The 13,593-nt window shown below is 39.5% G+C and overlaps 1 protein-coding gene across 3 annotated transcripts in view; it reads left to right on the top strand.

Annotated features, from left to right (window-relative positions):
- Positions 1 to 13,593, top strand: part of LOC145986359 (ecdysone receptor-like) — a 1,118,076-nt gene that overhangs the window by 92,983 nt on the left and 1,011,500 nt on the right. For all 3 annotated transcript variants that reach the window (XM_083120240.1, XM_083120243.1, XM_083120242.1), the window contains exon 2: positions 2,931 to 2,978. The gene's annotated coding sequence lies outside the window, so the exon portion shown is untranslated. The remainder of the gene's footprint in view (positions 1 to 2,930; positions 2,979 to 13,593) is intronic.

Here is a 13,593-nt window from a genome sequence, read left to right on the forward strand (position 1 = left end):
GGTCTCATCACCAACTTGTTAATTATTTACCCTGTACAATCTATTAAAAAAGCGACTTGTCAGTACTGGACGATTTTTTAAATTTTAGTCCATAATGAGATGTTATAAACATCTTTATGAAATGTCGCAACATGTTCGTAATTAAAGATAAACCCTGCTGTAGATCACTGTTTTAACATTTGCGTTTTGTTCACACTAGCCGCATTTATGGCAAGAAAACTTACGGTCGTCGGTACTGCACGACCTCCCCTATACACATAATTATGGATAAGAGCCATTATTTTGAAATTCGACCAAAGTGAGATAGTTGTATTTTTGATTGGCTTGTTTTCCCTCCCCTGCAGGAAATGTCAAAGTTCAAGGTCAGACCGCCCATTTTTGATGAAAAGTGAAACATGGGTAAGCACGGAGTGCGTTATCTTCGGAAATCAACAACATCCCAAACTTTTGTTATGATATACTGTTAATATAAGACTGTTTGCTTATATACATTCAATTGTTTTGATGAGACATTGTTGCTATCCATTGTTATGCGGCAACAAAGAGGGTCCAAAATGCAGTATTTTCCTGTTTTCGGCCCTTAATGTCTTGGTTAAGCAACACTACCCCAAAGATTTGTTTACTGGGCATTGACGCTGACTATTAGGACAAGCTACCTGATATAGCACATTAATTTGATATTGATGCTGTTAGCAAATATAACCCTTTGAAAACTTAAAAATTGCGAAATCCACAACTAAAGAATTAGGCTTTTCTCAAAACAGCATCAAGCAAGAAATAAACTAAGTATACCATCTTGTAGCTGAATATATGTACTAACATGGACATGAAAAAAAAAACTTTGGGGCCTCGTCCCATTTTTGAGAAAAAAAGGTTTTAAAATGTAAAGAATGTGAATGTAAATGATCACACCTCCTCCCCTATCAAAAAGTGAAACAGCCCTTTCTCCTACTTTTCTTTGTTCCAAATGCAACAGTCCATGTCTTGGCAAGTTGAGGAATAGTTTTAGTTTTCTTTTTTTGATGGATGGCGTACTGGTAACGTTAACGTCCTTGTAATTAAGGGATCCCGGGTTTGATGCAGGGTTGAGGTACAAGTTGTTCGGATCCTACTTTAAACTTCAAGTCCCCAGTCCCGATTATCCTTCCTGTGAATAAAGTGGGCTTAAATACAAAGCTCTACTAAGCTCTATATACGATTCCGTGCTCCTAGCGAACGTGCTCTTAGGGAACACCGGAATAAAAGAATTCGTAGGTGCGTGCTGTTAGGGAACACACAAACTTACCCTGTCTTGTTTGTCCTTGAAAGTGGTCAGCATGCAAGTGTTTCCAGTGATACCTTATAATAATTTTGTGTTTGAAATTAGCTAAATGAAGGATCCTCAATAATTTAGGTTAACTACATGAAAGTTTTTGTTAAAATATTGATATATTTCATCTTCCTTAAAATCAAATTGTACATAGGAAATGTAAATGTTAATCAACCTATGTTACTTTTTGTACAAAGGACAACTTCCTAAGACATTTGTAAATGTTATTATAAATTTTCAGTTGTTCGAAAGCTGCTTTTATCCAAGTGTTGATGTTCATGTAAGTCTTCGTCCTTTTACCGCTAGAGACTCCAATGCAGCTTTTGCTTTTTCTGCCGCAAAAATTAAGAGCCTGCCATCTTCTATCGTCTCGTCTACACCGTTTGGAAGTCTCAGCATTTCATCACGATAATTGATGGCACCACTCCTAACCTAACCTAAATTGTTGAGGATCCTTTATTTAGCTAATTTCAACACAAAATGATTACAAGGTATCACTGGCAACACTTGCATGCTGACCAGTTTCAAGGACAAATAAGACAGGACAAGTTTGCGTGTTCGCTAATAGCACGCACCTGCAAATCCTTCGGTAACTGTGTTCGCTAAGAGCACGTGTTCGATATAAGCACGTTCGCTTACAGCACGGCACCCTATATACAGTGGCGTACCAAGTACTTTCGAAAGAGGGATGGGGTATACATTTTTTAGTAGGCAGACATCTTTTTGCTATCTCTGACATTATTTTTACTGGGCCAAAGGGGGTTATTATCCCCCTTCCTTTAGGCACGCCACTGTCTGTATTGCAATAAGAGTATGTTTGTAAAAGATTCTGTATTATAGTATGAAAGAAAATATAACTTTCTCGTAAAAGTCTGTACTTGTAGCACTGTCATGTGTGTGCGAGATTCCCAAAATAAACCAATTTCATTTCAGGTAGGCCTAGGAGCGGACCTTCGTAGTGGAGTGATTACCACTGTACGGCACGACACCAGTGGTCCTAGGTTGAAATCCCGGTCTTGGGATGATTTTTCTTTGGGAGTGTCGCTTCATCAATTTCATAATATCATTATTCTCATTGTAGCGATTAGCCAAAAGTGGCAGAAAAACGACGTAAAATAACTTAATATCTAGCAATCAATCTCAAATAGGTCTAGGAATAGCATTCTTAGGATATTTCCATCTTTAATATTATTACTGCAAATAACCAACGTGCCTTTTTTTAAATCATCATGGCAATTGTTTTAAAGACATTTTAAAAAGATCAGACACTAATTTATATTTTCGAGTGTTCACCTTGCAAGCATAATGGGGTATTCCAGATTTGCTTGGTTTTCTTTGGGCGGTCTGACCTTGAATTTTGACATTTTCTACAGGGGAATGAAACATTTTCCAAGGTCTCAAAATTGCACAATATTCATTTCTCATGACCTGCATCAACATATAAAGAAATCAAGCAAATCAAAAAATAACTATCCAAATATCCCTTTTTTGTTCGAATTTCAAAATAATGGCTCATAATAATGATAGTAATCTATAGCTAATTTAAAACATTATTTTTTGTACCTTTGATTTCAAGGTAATGTACATAAATTACTAATATTGTTTAATTTGTCTGTTTCAGAATTTGCTCAAGTGACTAGAAGACAGATTTTCTTGAAGATAAGTTGAGGTAAGGACATCGGCATTTTTCTTATATTGACCCAAGGTTGTATGATTTTATTACAACTTTTGAGCAATCCGTTAAAATTCACTAATTCTTTTTACAATTAATGTTAATATTTTATGTTTGCCTTTCTTTAGTTACTCGCTCGTACTAGTTCGAGTCTCCCACCCTCGAAGGTATACAATGGAATAGCATTTTAGCGTGACAATGATCGTAGACACATGTATGCAAAATATCCGTCCTGGCAGTTTCAGCTCGCAATCATCTATTTCATTTTCATATATAACTGTATTGTAACTTAAATTAAATTACATTTTCACATGGAGATGATGACTATGTTCACTTAAGTTCCAATTTCACTGCGTCTTTGACTTCACGGTCCATATTTGAGGACCTGCTACCACATAATAATTACGGTTATACGTGTACTACTGGGCTTCGAATATATACCATAGGCTACCGCTCGTTTTGCCTGTTCAGGCCTTATTCGCTCGAGCGAAGAAGCTCTCAATTCCGTACGCTATCTACCGTTGTCCGTGCGAACTATTTGGCGCTCGAGCGAAATCCTCTTCTTTTGCACTCTTTTCAGTTCAGTTAATTTGCAGTTGTCGTAGTTAAATATTTCAATATGAAACAACACAATGCAATGTGGCTACTTAAAGCATTTCGTACGTGTATGAAGATAAGAATGCAGGAATAACAAGAAGGGTTCCTTAATGGATGGAGATAACGCTGTCGTTCGTTGCACGTTCCTCAAAACTAACAGCAAAGAGTCCCCCCCCCCCCCTTGCCATTTTTTATCTCCTGAGCATAATCCTGAAATTACTCTTTCCCCATTGTGCAATTAACGATGCTAAGTAGAGAGATCATTAATTTGCATAGCGTTGCGTGAGAAACACGTGTTTCACCGTGGCCCGAGTTCATTCGCCACGCGCGGGCCTTGTTTTCATCAGTTGCTGCAACGACCGGATCGATAGAGGCGGCGGCAGAGAGGGGCCGGGCTGCACGGTGGCGCCCTCCGCTCGGACCTTGGCCTCCTTCCGTTTGTTTTGGGTGCGTCCACGGAATTCCTTGCGCCATTTCCTACCATGGGAAAGAGTAGCGAATCAGGAGCATCCTTTCAGAAAGTTGAATTGAACTTTTGTAAGTCCGCTTTATGCACAGATAGGCTAATCGGAACTGGACCTACAGTTTAAAGTAGCCGCGTACCCAAGGGAGGGGCCATGCCTCCCCCTTCTCGAACTATGAAATATTTAAATATTAACCTATCAAAGGCAACGAAAATAATATCGAAGATTTTTCAAATTTGTAAACTTTTCATTTTAGTTTTATAACCATCGTTGCAAGGCTACCACGCGTCCCGATTTAGTCGGGACAGTCCATTTCTTTTAACCCGCTGTCCCGGCTTGTTTTTCGAAGCAGTCGTGATGCGAAAATGTCTCTTTTTTTACTCACATTTACATATGTTCTTTATTACAATAATAATTGTTTATACATGTCAGTTAATTTATAAATATAATATTTTCTAAACATAGAATTATCATGGCTGTTCAATGGTACTTGTGTAAGAAAATTATAGGAAATTTGAAAGCATTGTGAATTTGTGGAACACAGTATTATTCGAATACCTTTGAGAATTGAATGTAAGTAATAAGCACTAAACTGTATGCCGTGTGACAGCTGTTGTCTGTAAGCAACTGTGTTGCTGATTTTTCTGTCGGGGAGGGGAGGAGTGTCGGTGAGTTGAATTGTTTCCATAATATTGCATATCTTCAATTGTGCATTTAGGTCTAGCTGTAATATTAACAGAACATTGGTGGTCACATCTAATACTCCAATAACATTTCGTCGACCACGGTAGCGAAGTGGTTAGCAGTACTACGGCGCCAGGCCTCCCGGGTTCGACTCCCAGCCTTGGCATGAGTGTTCTTTCTGGGTTCATCAATTTCATCATGCCACTTATCCTCGTCGTCGCGATTAAACAAACTTCACAGAAAGGTGACGTGAAGTAACCTAATTCAACCAACCCTACAGCATTTCTGATCTTCTCTTTGTTCCACATTTTCGGATCTGCACCCTTCTTGTGTGGCATGGATACTGGCCTGGTTTAAAGTGCGATCCGAACCACCATGTGCCTGCGCCTTAGTAGGCGAATTATCCATAGCTATTTTCCATCTTTTTTTTTTTTGGGAACGGTATTGCGCCTGATGCTTCTAGTAAGGTTTACCCTCAGCAGGTGTAGCATTTCTCTCACGTCAGGAATTATCCTTAATTTTTTGGACACAAGTGTACTAAGATACGAGATCGTCTTGTCCTTCGAGAATGAGATACAAATCTCGTCTCGAAAGCATCCCTGTAGAGTCAGGACTCGAATCTGGAACATTCAATGGCGAGATCACGAGTCGGCCACTTGACACCATTTATATGTATGCGTCTGTGCACTTGAGAGGGGTATTTTCCCATTGTGCTATTGTAATGAAATATTCAATAATGTGTAACGCTGTTGGATGGAATGTTCCATTCCAACTAAACGCGGTTTGGTACAGGTGTTAGTTGGCCATTCCTCGTAATAACCATGGTATTTCTTGATGATTTTCAACTTGTCATTTAGGCATTTTCTAGTATCGAAACAATTAAGGCCGTTTGCCCACTTGATGATCTTTTGTAGGAGTCGTTATAAGCAGGGTTGTTAAACGTCCAAGAACCCATTTATTCTAATGGGTTCTATTGGGTTCTGCTGCAGGAAAGGAACCTTTTTTCTCGCACAATTTAAATTCGGTCCAAGTTGCGTATTGGTTCATTTCAATACGGAACTTGGACCGTATTTAAACTAATCCGGAAAGAAGGTTCCTGGACCGAATTGAAATAATTTAAACATAAAAGAAAATTCTTTACGGTATAGCAACCATTTATATTTGCTGATTTTCTCTCCCGAACGGGAATTGAATTTATTTACAATTCGCGGAACTTTAACCCCCCTAACCCTGGGATTGTTAACCCTAGCAATACCAAGGGGGGGGGGGGCTCTCAGGCCCACTGATTCATTTTTTGCGTATTACATGTATATCCATCAATGTAAAAATTCATAAAAAATAGTAATCGTTCTTTGCAATATTTAGAATGACATCGCGTGATTTTTCCCAAAAATGTTCATTAAAAAGTTACTTTATTTCGTTGATATTGTTAATGGGTCTCATAGGCCCACCACTTGGTAATTCTAAGAAAAGATTTCGCAATGATGTTTTAGAGGTATTTCAATACATGAGAGGATATACTAAATTGCAAAACTATAGTAACAATTTGAAATAATGAATGTTTGGGTAGTAGAAAAAGAAAAAGATATAACTTTGCTAGAATTTTGCACAGTTTAAGCATTGTTCCAGGTATCAACATTGTAATTGAAGAAAAGTAATAAATGTTACAGTGATTTCCTATAATTATATGTAATTTATCTTTCATGTATAATCCATAACAAAACATGAAAGTAGTGTCTAATTAGTTAACTTATGTGTACAAATGACAGAAAACACACATGAGTCCAGTTCCATTGAACTTTCATTCATGGGCCTCTGAGCCCCCCTCCCCTTGGTAATCCGTGTAACAAAAAATACCTTGGCATTGTTAGGGTTTTAAAGATCCAGGAACTCATACATTCTAATGGGTTGTATTGGGTTCCGTAACAGGACTGGAACTTTCTTTTCTCGCACAATTTATATTGGATCCAAGTTGCGTATTGTTTCATTTCAATACGGAAATTGGACCCTATTTAAATTCATCTGGAAAAAAGGTTCCTGGACAAAATTGAAATACTTTAAACATAAAAAGGTTCTTTACGGTTCAAAACCCATTTCCGCTTGCTCATTTTCTCTCCTGGGTCGGAAGTGAATTTATTTAAAATTCTTGGACCTTTAACAACCAAGGTTATAAGTCGTTCTTGCCATGAAAGGTTCTTCGCGAGGTAAACTGGGGAGAATAAAGAAAGATGAGGAGAAAAGGGTGTGGTTGGGAAATCATATCCCTGAACCGAAAATAATATCTGGATATAATTTTATTCCTCCTTGACACATCTAAAATTTAAGGCCTGGGTCTTCTTTTTCGTTACCTGAGGCTTAGGGGGAGGGAGGTCCGTCTGTCGATTTGTCGATTGATTGATTGATAAAAGGTAAAGTGTTCCCCTGTGCTTTGCACCACGCAATGAAGGCGTATGGGGGGTATGGGGTTAGGGCCCCACATTTTCTTGATCTCGGCCGAGCTGGGGGTGATATGATCAGCACCACACCCCTGGCCGCCTTCCCCCCCTCCCCCGAGTTTCCTCCAGGTACCCACTTTATACGACGCTGGGTGGGCGCCGGAGCCGCTTGAACAGGTTGAAAAAGTCCCGGGTGTCCCCCGCCGGGGATTGAACTCAGGTCTCTCGCATGGTAGTCAGACACCCTAACGACTTTTTTTTTAACAAACTTTTATTTTATCAGCATATATACAGAGGCTGTTCAGCGTATATGTGACCAAACGCGATTCCTTCCCCCTGCACTCAGAATTAACTCACCCAAGCTTCGTCGGGTATGTTTGTCAGTGTAGTGTGTGATCTGTAAAAGAGTGGTAGTGTTTTCTCACTGGGCCGAAAATCCCACCCATACTGAGCCACTTTTGGGAGAAGTACGTTGTATAACTTTTCCAAGCGTTTGAGTTTTCTGGCTGGGCCGAAAATGCTGCCAAAACTGAGTTGGTTTTGGGAAGGTTATGTTGTAGCCCTTTATGATGCAAAGTTCAGTGTGTCAATGATCAGGAAGTAGTGTAAGAGCAAGAATTGTGACGTTCGTTTGACTTTATTCAAGAATGTGCATGGCCCAAGCATTCGGTTCTCCAACAAAGGGGACGAGAACACGGCCGTGCACACAAGCCACCATGTGCAAGGTACAGTTAACAGTTTCCAAAGACATATTTAGATGATTTTCCATCTGTCTTTGGGTCGGTGGATTCTCTTGCATGCCCATTCTGCGAAGTTTCGCCTGCATACTGGTGGTGGCTTGTGTGCACGGCCGTGTTCTCGTCCCCTTTGTTGGAGAACCGAAAGCTGGGGCCATGCAATCCTTATACTTGCCGATCACATTCTTGAATAAAGTCAAACGAACATCACAATTCTTGCTCTTACACTACTTCCTGATCATTGACACACTGAACTTTGCATCATAAAGGGCTACAACATAACCTTCCCAAAACCAACTCAGTTTTGGCAGCATTTTCGGCCCGGCCAGAAAACGCAAACACTTGGAAAAGTTATACAACGTACTCCGCCCAAAAGTTGCTCAGTTTGGGCGGGATTTTTGGCCCAATGAGAAAACACTACCACTCTTTTACAGCTCACACACTACACTGACAAAAATGCCCGACCAAGCTTGGGTGAGTTAATTCTGAGTGCAAGGGGAAGGAATCGCGTTTGGTCACATATACGCTGAACATCCTCTGTTCAAAATAGATCTGCTTTCTTACATAAATTCTGTTAGAAGTATTGTATAGAATTTTTAATATAGTAAGTAATATAGTAAGAGTCCCATTTTCTCTATCTGATACAAGATTTTTGGCGTAAACATGCAGTTGTACCTGTAATACAAATATACGTTTCTTCATATATTAAATACCTGTTTACACTTTCACACCACAAGTATACAATTATTGTTGTCTAAACAACACTGAGGTAGTTTCCAAAATACTCATACATTTTTGGATATTGTAACATTTTCCATCTAGTTCTTTTTAAATACTGTGTGAACAAAATGCTATTGCTCTCATACTTTTTACAAAATACATAATATATTGTATTAGCTATTAACCAAATTACTGCATTGTTTTTCTTTTCTGGAAAATATTTGAAATCTGGTCTTGTACACGTCGACGGTTGAAAGTACTGGGGTGCTGTTCGACATATTTGTCCTAGATATGTCGTTAGGCATTTCCAAATTCCCTGTACTCCATTACATGTTACTATTCTATGTTCAGTGGTGTATATCTCTCCACATATGTGGCATTTATTAGTTGTTAGTCTATTGATATTATGTAAGCGTTCATTAGTTGGTATAATATCATGTATTACATTGTACCAAACACTATACACTGATGTATCCAGAAATTTCTTACGACTGAGCTACCGCGGCTTATTGATTGATTGATTTACTTTATTTTACTTCGCTTTTCTGCCACTTTTGGCTAATTTGCGAAGATGGGGATGAGTGATTATATGCTGAAATTGATGGACACTCACAAACACCCATGACCAGGTCGGGATTCGAATCCGGGACCCCTGGCGTCGTAGCGCGATGTGCTAACCACTCCGCCACGGAGCCGGCTCGATTTGTCGAGAGGGTCTCCTGCCGCATACCGACCCTTCCGGGAAATTTGTCGTGTAGGAGCAGGTGTGCACGTTGGTTTATCGTGCTGACGATATCGATTTAGGAGACGCTACCGATTTTATCGGTGTGTGTGTGTGTGTGTGTGCAAACGATCTAAGGTGGTATTGCATGAAAATTCGAAACATGCAAGGTGGATGTTGCGCTAGTCACTGGATTATTGTAGTAAGAAGGATTCTGGCTTCGATTCTCCTCAGGCACTCACCAATTTCATTGGATCCGATTCCACTTTAAGCAGAGAGTTCAGTGTCACTTAGGCTATCTGCGCACAAAGTTTAACTTGTTGACCTTGTTTTAATGTACGGACATGTTTCTGAGAAGTCGATATAGTTCTGGCGTAGCTCTGCGCATGTTTTATAATGTGGCGTATCGGAACCTTTTGGCACATTCCACTGAGACTGTACCATATTTTTTTCAGTGTCTAACCCTTGGGCTAATGGTATATGCATGGGTAGAAAAGACTAAAAATAATTCAAGTGCAACCACCTTTTTCTCAGGAACCAGCCCCCCCCCCCCCCCCCGCTAAATATGGTCTAAGGAAGCCATGAATCCAATTAAGATAGATCTACACATTTTGAAATCTTAAGAGAATTAATTTATTAATTAACACAAGCATTTGATTAAAAGTAATTAATTCTTGCGCCGGAGTGGCCTTCCTAAAGAAGACTCTACCCGTAACAGCATGAATAACTATCCAATACATTCTAATATATGTCAGACTCCACCACATAACAGCAGATTTTAAAATTCGGTTAGCAACAGTGAAAAAAAATATAATGGAATGTTTATTATACTGACTTAATGATACACGTGATACAGAGAACACAGAAACGTCAAAGAATACATGCTGTACTCGTTATTTTTGTAAAAAAAACTAATGGGAATTTCCATAAGCGAACTCGAAATACTTTTAAAATCTACAGGGTGGCTCAAAAAGTCACTTAACACCCTCGGTACAAGGCCACTGCAGCGCGCAACATGGAAATGGTGATGACCAATCGTAATCAGGCAAAGGGAGAACCACATTGACGCCATTCGCGCGGTTGGCGGCCATCTTGATGTCCGCGATCTTGAATTCAACTTCAGAATTTTAAATGGGAAGGGGGTGATATGATATATCACATCAGGCTAGAATTTCACGAGACATGCAATGGTGAAGGTTTTTTCGACGTATCCTTAACTAGTAAAAGGTTATGACTGAATTCTTGTACCAATTTGCTCCTTTTTGAGGTGTTAGAATAATGCCTTAAAATTTGTTTAGCGCATCGGTAATGGATCGAGTTCGAAGTGATGTCTAGGGAGAGAAGTTCGCATGCCATTGCACACGATTTTAATCGGATACATCCATGAAGAGCTGCGCATTATGAATGGTTGTCGCGAACAATTTACAGTGTGACACTTCCATTGAATTAAAAGTCAGTAGGTGGAATGGTAGGTTCTGGAAGGGTCCTTTGACCTACTTTTGAAATGACTTACGACATTTTACTATAAGGCTGTCTCCCCTTATGATGTTTTCCTGTAAGGCGTATGTTCTAGCAATGCCCATTGACCTACTTTTTATTTTACGACGTTTTACGCACTAAAGTAACCTACAATGAGAGAAAAATGGAGAGAAGAAGCTCTGGCATTACTTTTTAAGCTATTTTTTATCCTATTTCAAATGTAGCTCTTATGCTACCTCACTTTTTGACCTACTTTTGAAATGACTTACGATGTTTTACGCACTAAACTAACCTACAATGAGAGAAAAATGGACAGAAAAAACTCTGGCATCACTTTTTAAACTATTTTTTATCCTATTTCAAATGTAGCTCTTATGCTACCTTACCTTTTGACCTACTTTTGAAATGACTTACGGCGTTTTACGCACTAAACTAACCTACAATGAGAGAAAAATGGACAGAAAAAGCTCTGGCATCATTTTTTAAGCTATTTTTTTATGCTAACTTGTTTTTTGACCTACATTTGAAATGACTTACGACATTTTCCTATAAGGCTGCCTTTTTTTTATTGTAAGGCGCCCCCCCCCCCTCAGTGTAATCTACTACAACCTGCTAATAGGCTTCTGCTCTCAGCGTAATCCGTTTTACGGGCTAAACTAACCTACAATGAGAGAAAATTAGACAGAAGAAAAGCTCTGGCATCAGTTTTTAAGCAATTTTTTTACTTTCTGCAAATTTTGCTTTTATGCTACCTCGCTTTTTGACCTACATTTGAAATGACTTACGATATTTTCCTATAAGGCTGCCTCCCTCTTACTGTAAGGCCCCCCCCCCTCAGTGTAATCTACTACAACCTGCTAATAGGCTTCTGCTCTCAGCGTAATTTGTTTTACGAACTAAACTAACCTACAATGAGAGAAAATTAGACAGAAGAAAAGCTTTGGCATTAGTTTTTAAGCTATTTTTTACTTTCTGCAAATTTTGCTTTTATGTTACCTTACTTTTTGACCTATATTTGAAATGACTTACGATATTTTCCTATAAGGCCGTCTCCTTTGCTGTAAGGTCCCTCAGTGTAATCTACCACGACCTTACTCTCAGCATAATCTGCCACGATGTTTTTTGTTTTTAAAAAACTCTCAGGTGTGATCTTCTACAATGTGTGTGTGTGTGTGATAATCAAAATTTATTTTTTGTTAAGGAAATCCCTGGCCCCCAAAAAAAGAAAATATCCCGCCAGGGGTGCGTGGTGCCCAACACAGTTCTAATGGCCACGGCTAACAAAGCCATGCCTCTGTAGAGTTTCATGGGTTTTTTTTTTAAAACCCCCCATGACCCCCTACAGAGGACCTCCGTGTGTAATGTGTGTGTTTTATGATTGAAAAGAAGAAAAATTTTGGTTAAGAATAGAATGTGTAAGAACTAAAAAAGTTTCCGTAGGGTGCAGCATCTGAAAGAAAAAAAAAATATCCTTAAAATAGTGTACATAATATGATAGAAAAAATATATAAAAAAAAAGTGAGAATGCAAAAATTAGTGTGAATGATTGTTTTTTTTTTTAAAAAAAATAATAGAAAAATATAAAAAAAGTGTGAATGCAAAAATTAGTGTGAATGATTGGTTTTTTTTTTAAAAAAAAAGTGGTGCAAGAAATAATACGTACTTTTTTGATGCAGAAGTCTAATGGTGTGAGCAGATTTCTTCCTCGTCATGGTATCCCCATTCTCGGGTGTGGATGTTGCAGTCTAGCAGCCTCAATTTGGTGTCGTGGGGATCAAGCGCCACTTTGTTTATCGTGGATGTATGCAACTGATCGATGGTGCTCGTGATCCGATGTTCGGTCACGCGTTTGATTTTTTTGTCGAACAAGCACGACTTGTAATCTTTTACGGTTAGTTTGTTTGTGCTCGAACGCCCCACCCCCTTTGCCTTTTTTATTTCGGTCTCATCCTGAATTTTGATGGCGTACATTTTTGCTCGAAGGCCAGCAAACTCTGTGATGATGCGGCCGTTGACTTCATCCTTCATCTTCCCGATCGTCATTTTCTGGCTGTCGTCGAAGAGAGGATGATCTTTCGGATAATTGGAGAAATCGAAATGCTGGCTCATGCTTTTGAGATCTTCGTATAGATCATCGGTGCGGATGTTGTACACGAAGCTGTCCGTGTCTGTGTATGCCACCTCGATCGCCTCTCCATAGCGTGGTTTCATGACGTCGTAGTGAAACTTGTACATGGCCAGCTTCGACAACTCGAGGATCGCGACTCCCACGCCGATTGGTTTGTCGAATGTTATGCGGCGGAGAGCACGTTCGATCAATACCAACGTGTCGCTCAGTATCGTGAAGTTCTTGTACGTGGGCTGAGCGACGAGCTTGTTTATTTTCTTGGGGTCGGAGACCAAGTTGATATTTCTTCTTTTCCTGGCATCTTCCATGCTCTTGCCGTAGATGCTGTTGTTCATCAATTTGTATAAGTCTTTGTCTGCGGAAGAAGAAGCTGATGCTCGACGTTGAGTGTTGCCGTCGATATAGGGTGCTAGCCACCTGGTCTGTTTAAACTTCAATCCCGAGTGCACGCGCTTCAAAACCAATCCATGCTGGAGGTAGAATTGTAGGAGACGATAATGCACCACGTAATTCTCTTTGCTCTTGAAGGTGAGCATCAGCTTCTTCTCCGGAGCCGATTCCATCACAGGTGCCATCGCAAATCCATGGTGTTCTCGATGAAGCGATGCAGGATATTCCAAATCTACTTTCAGAAAACATCCATTTTC

The sequence above is a fragment of the Lepisma saccharinum genome, chromosome 4, assembly GCF_977018435.1.
Source record: "Lepisma saccharinum chromosome 4, izLepSacc3.1, whole genome shotgun sequence".
Lineage (NCBI taxonomy): Eukaryota > Metazoa > Arthropoda > Insecta > Zygentoma > Lepismatidae > Lepisma > Lepisma saccharinum.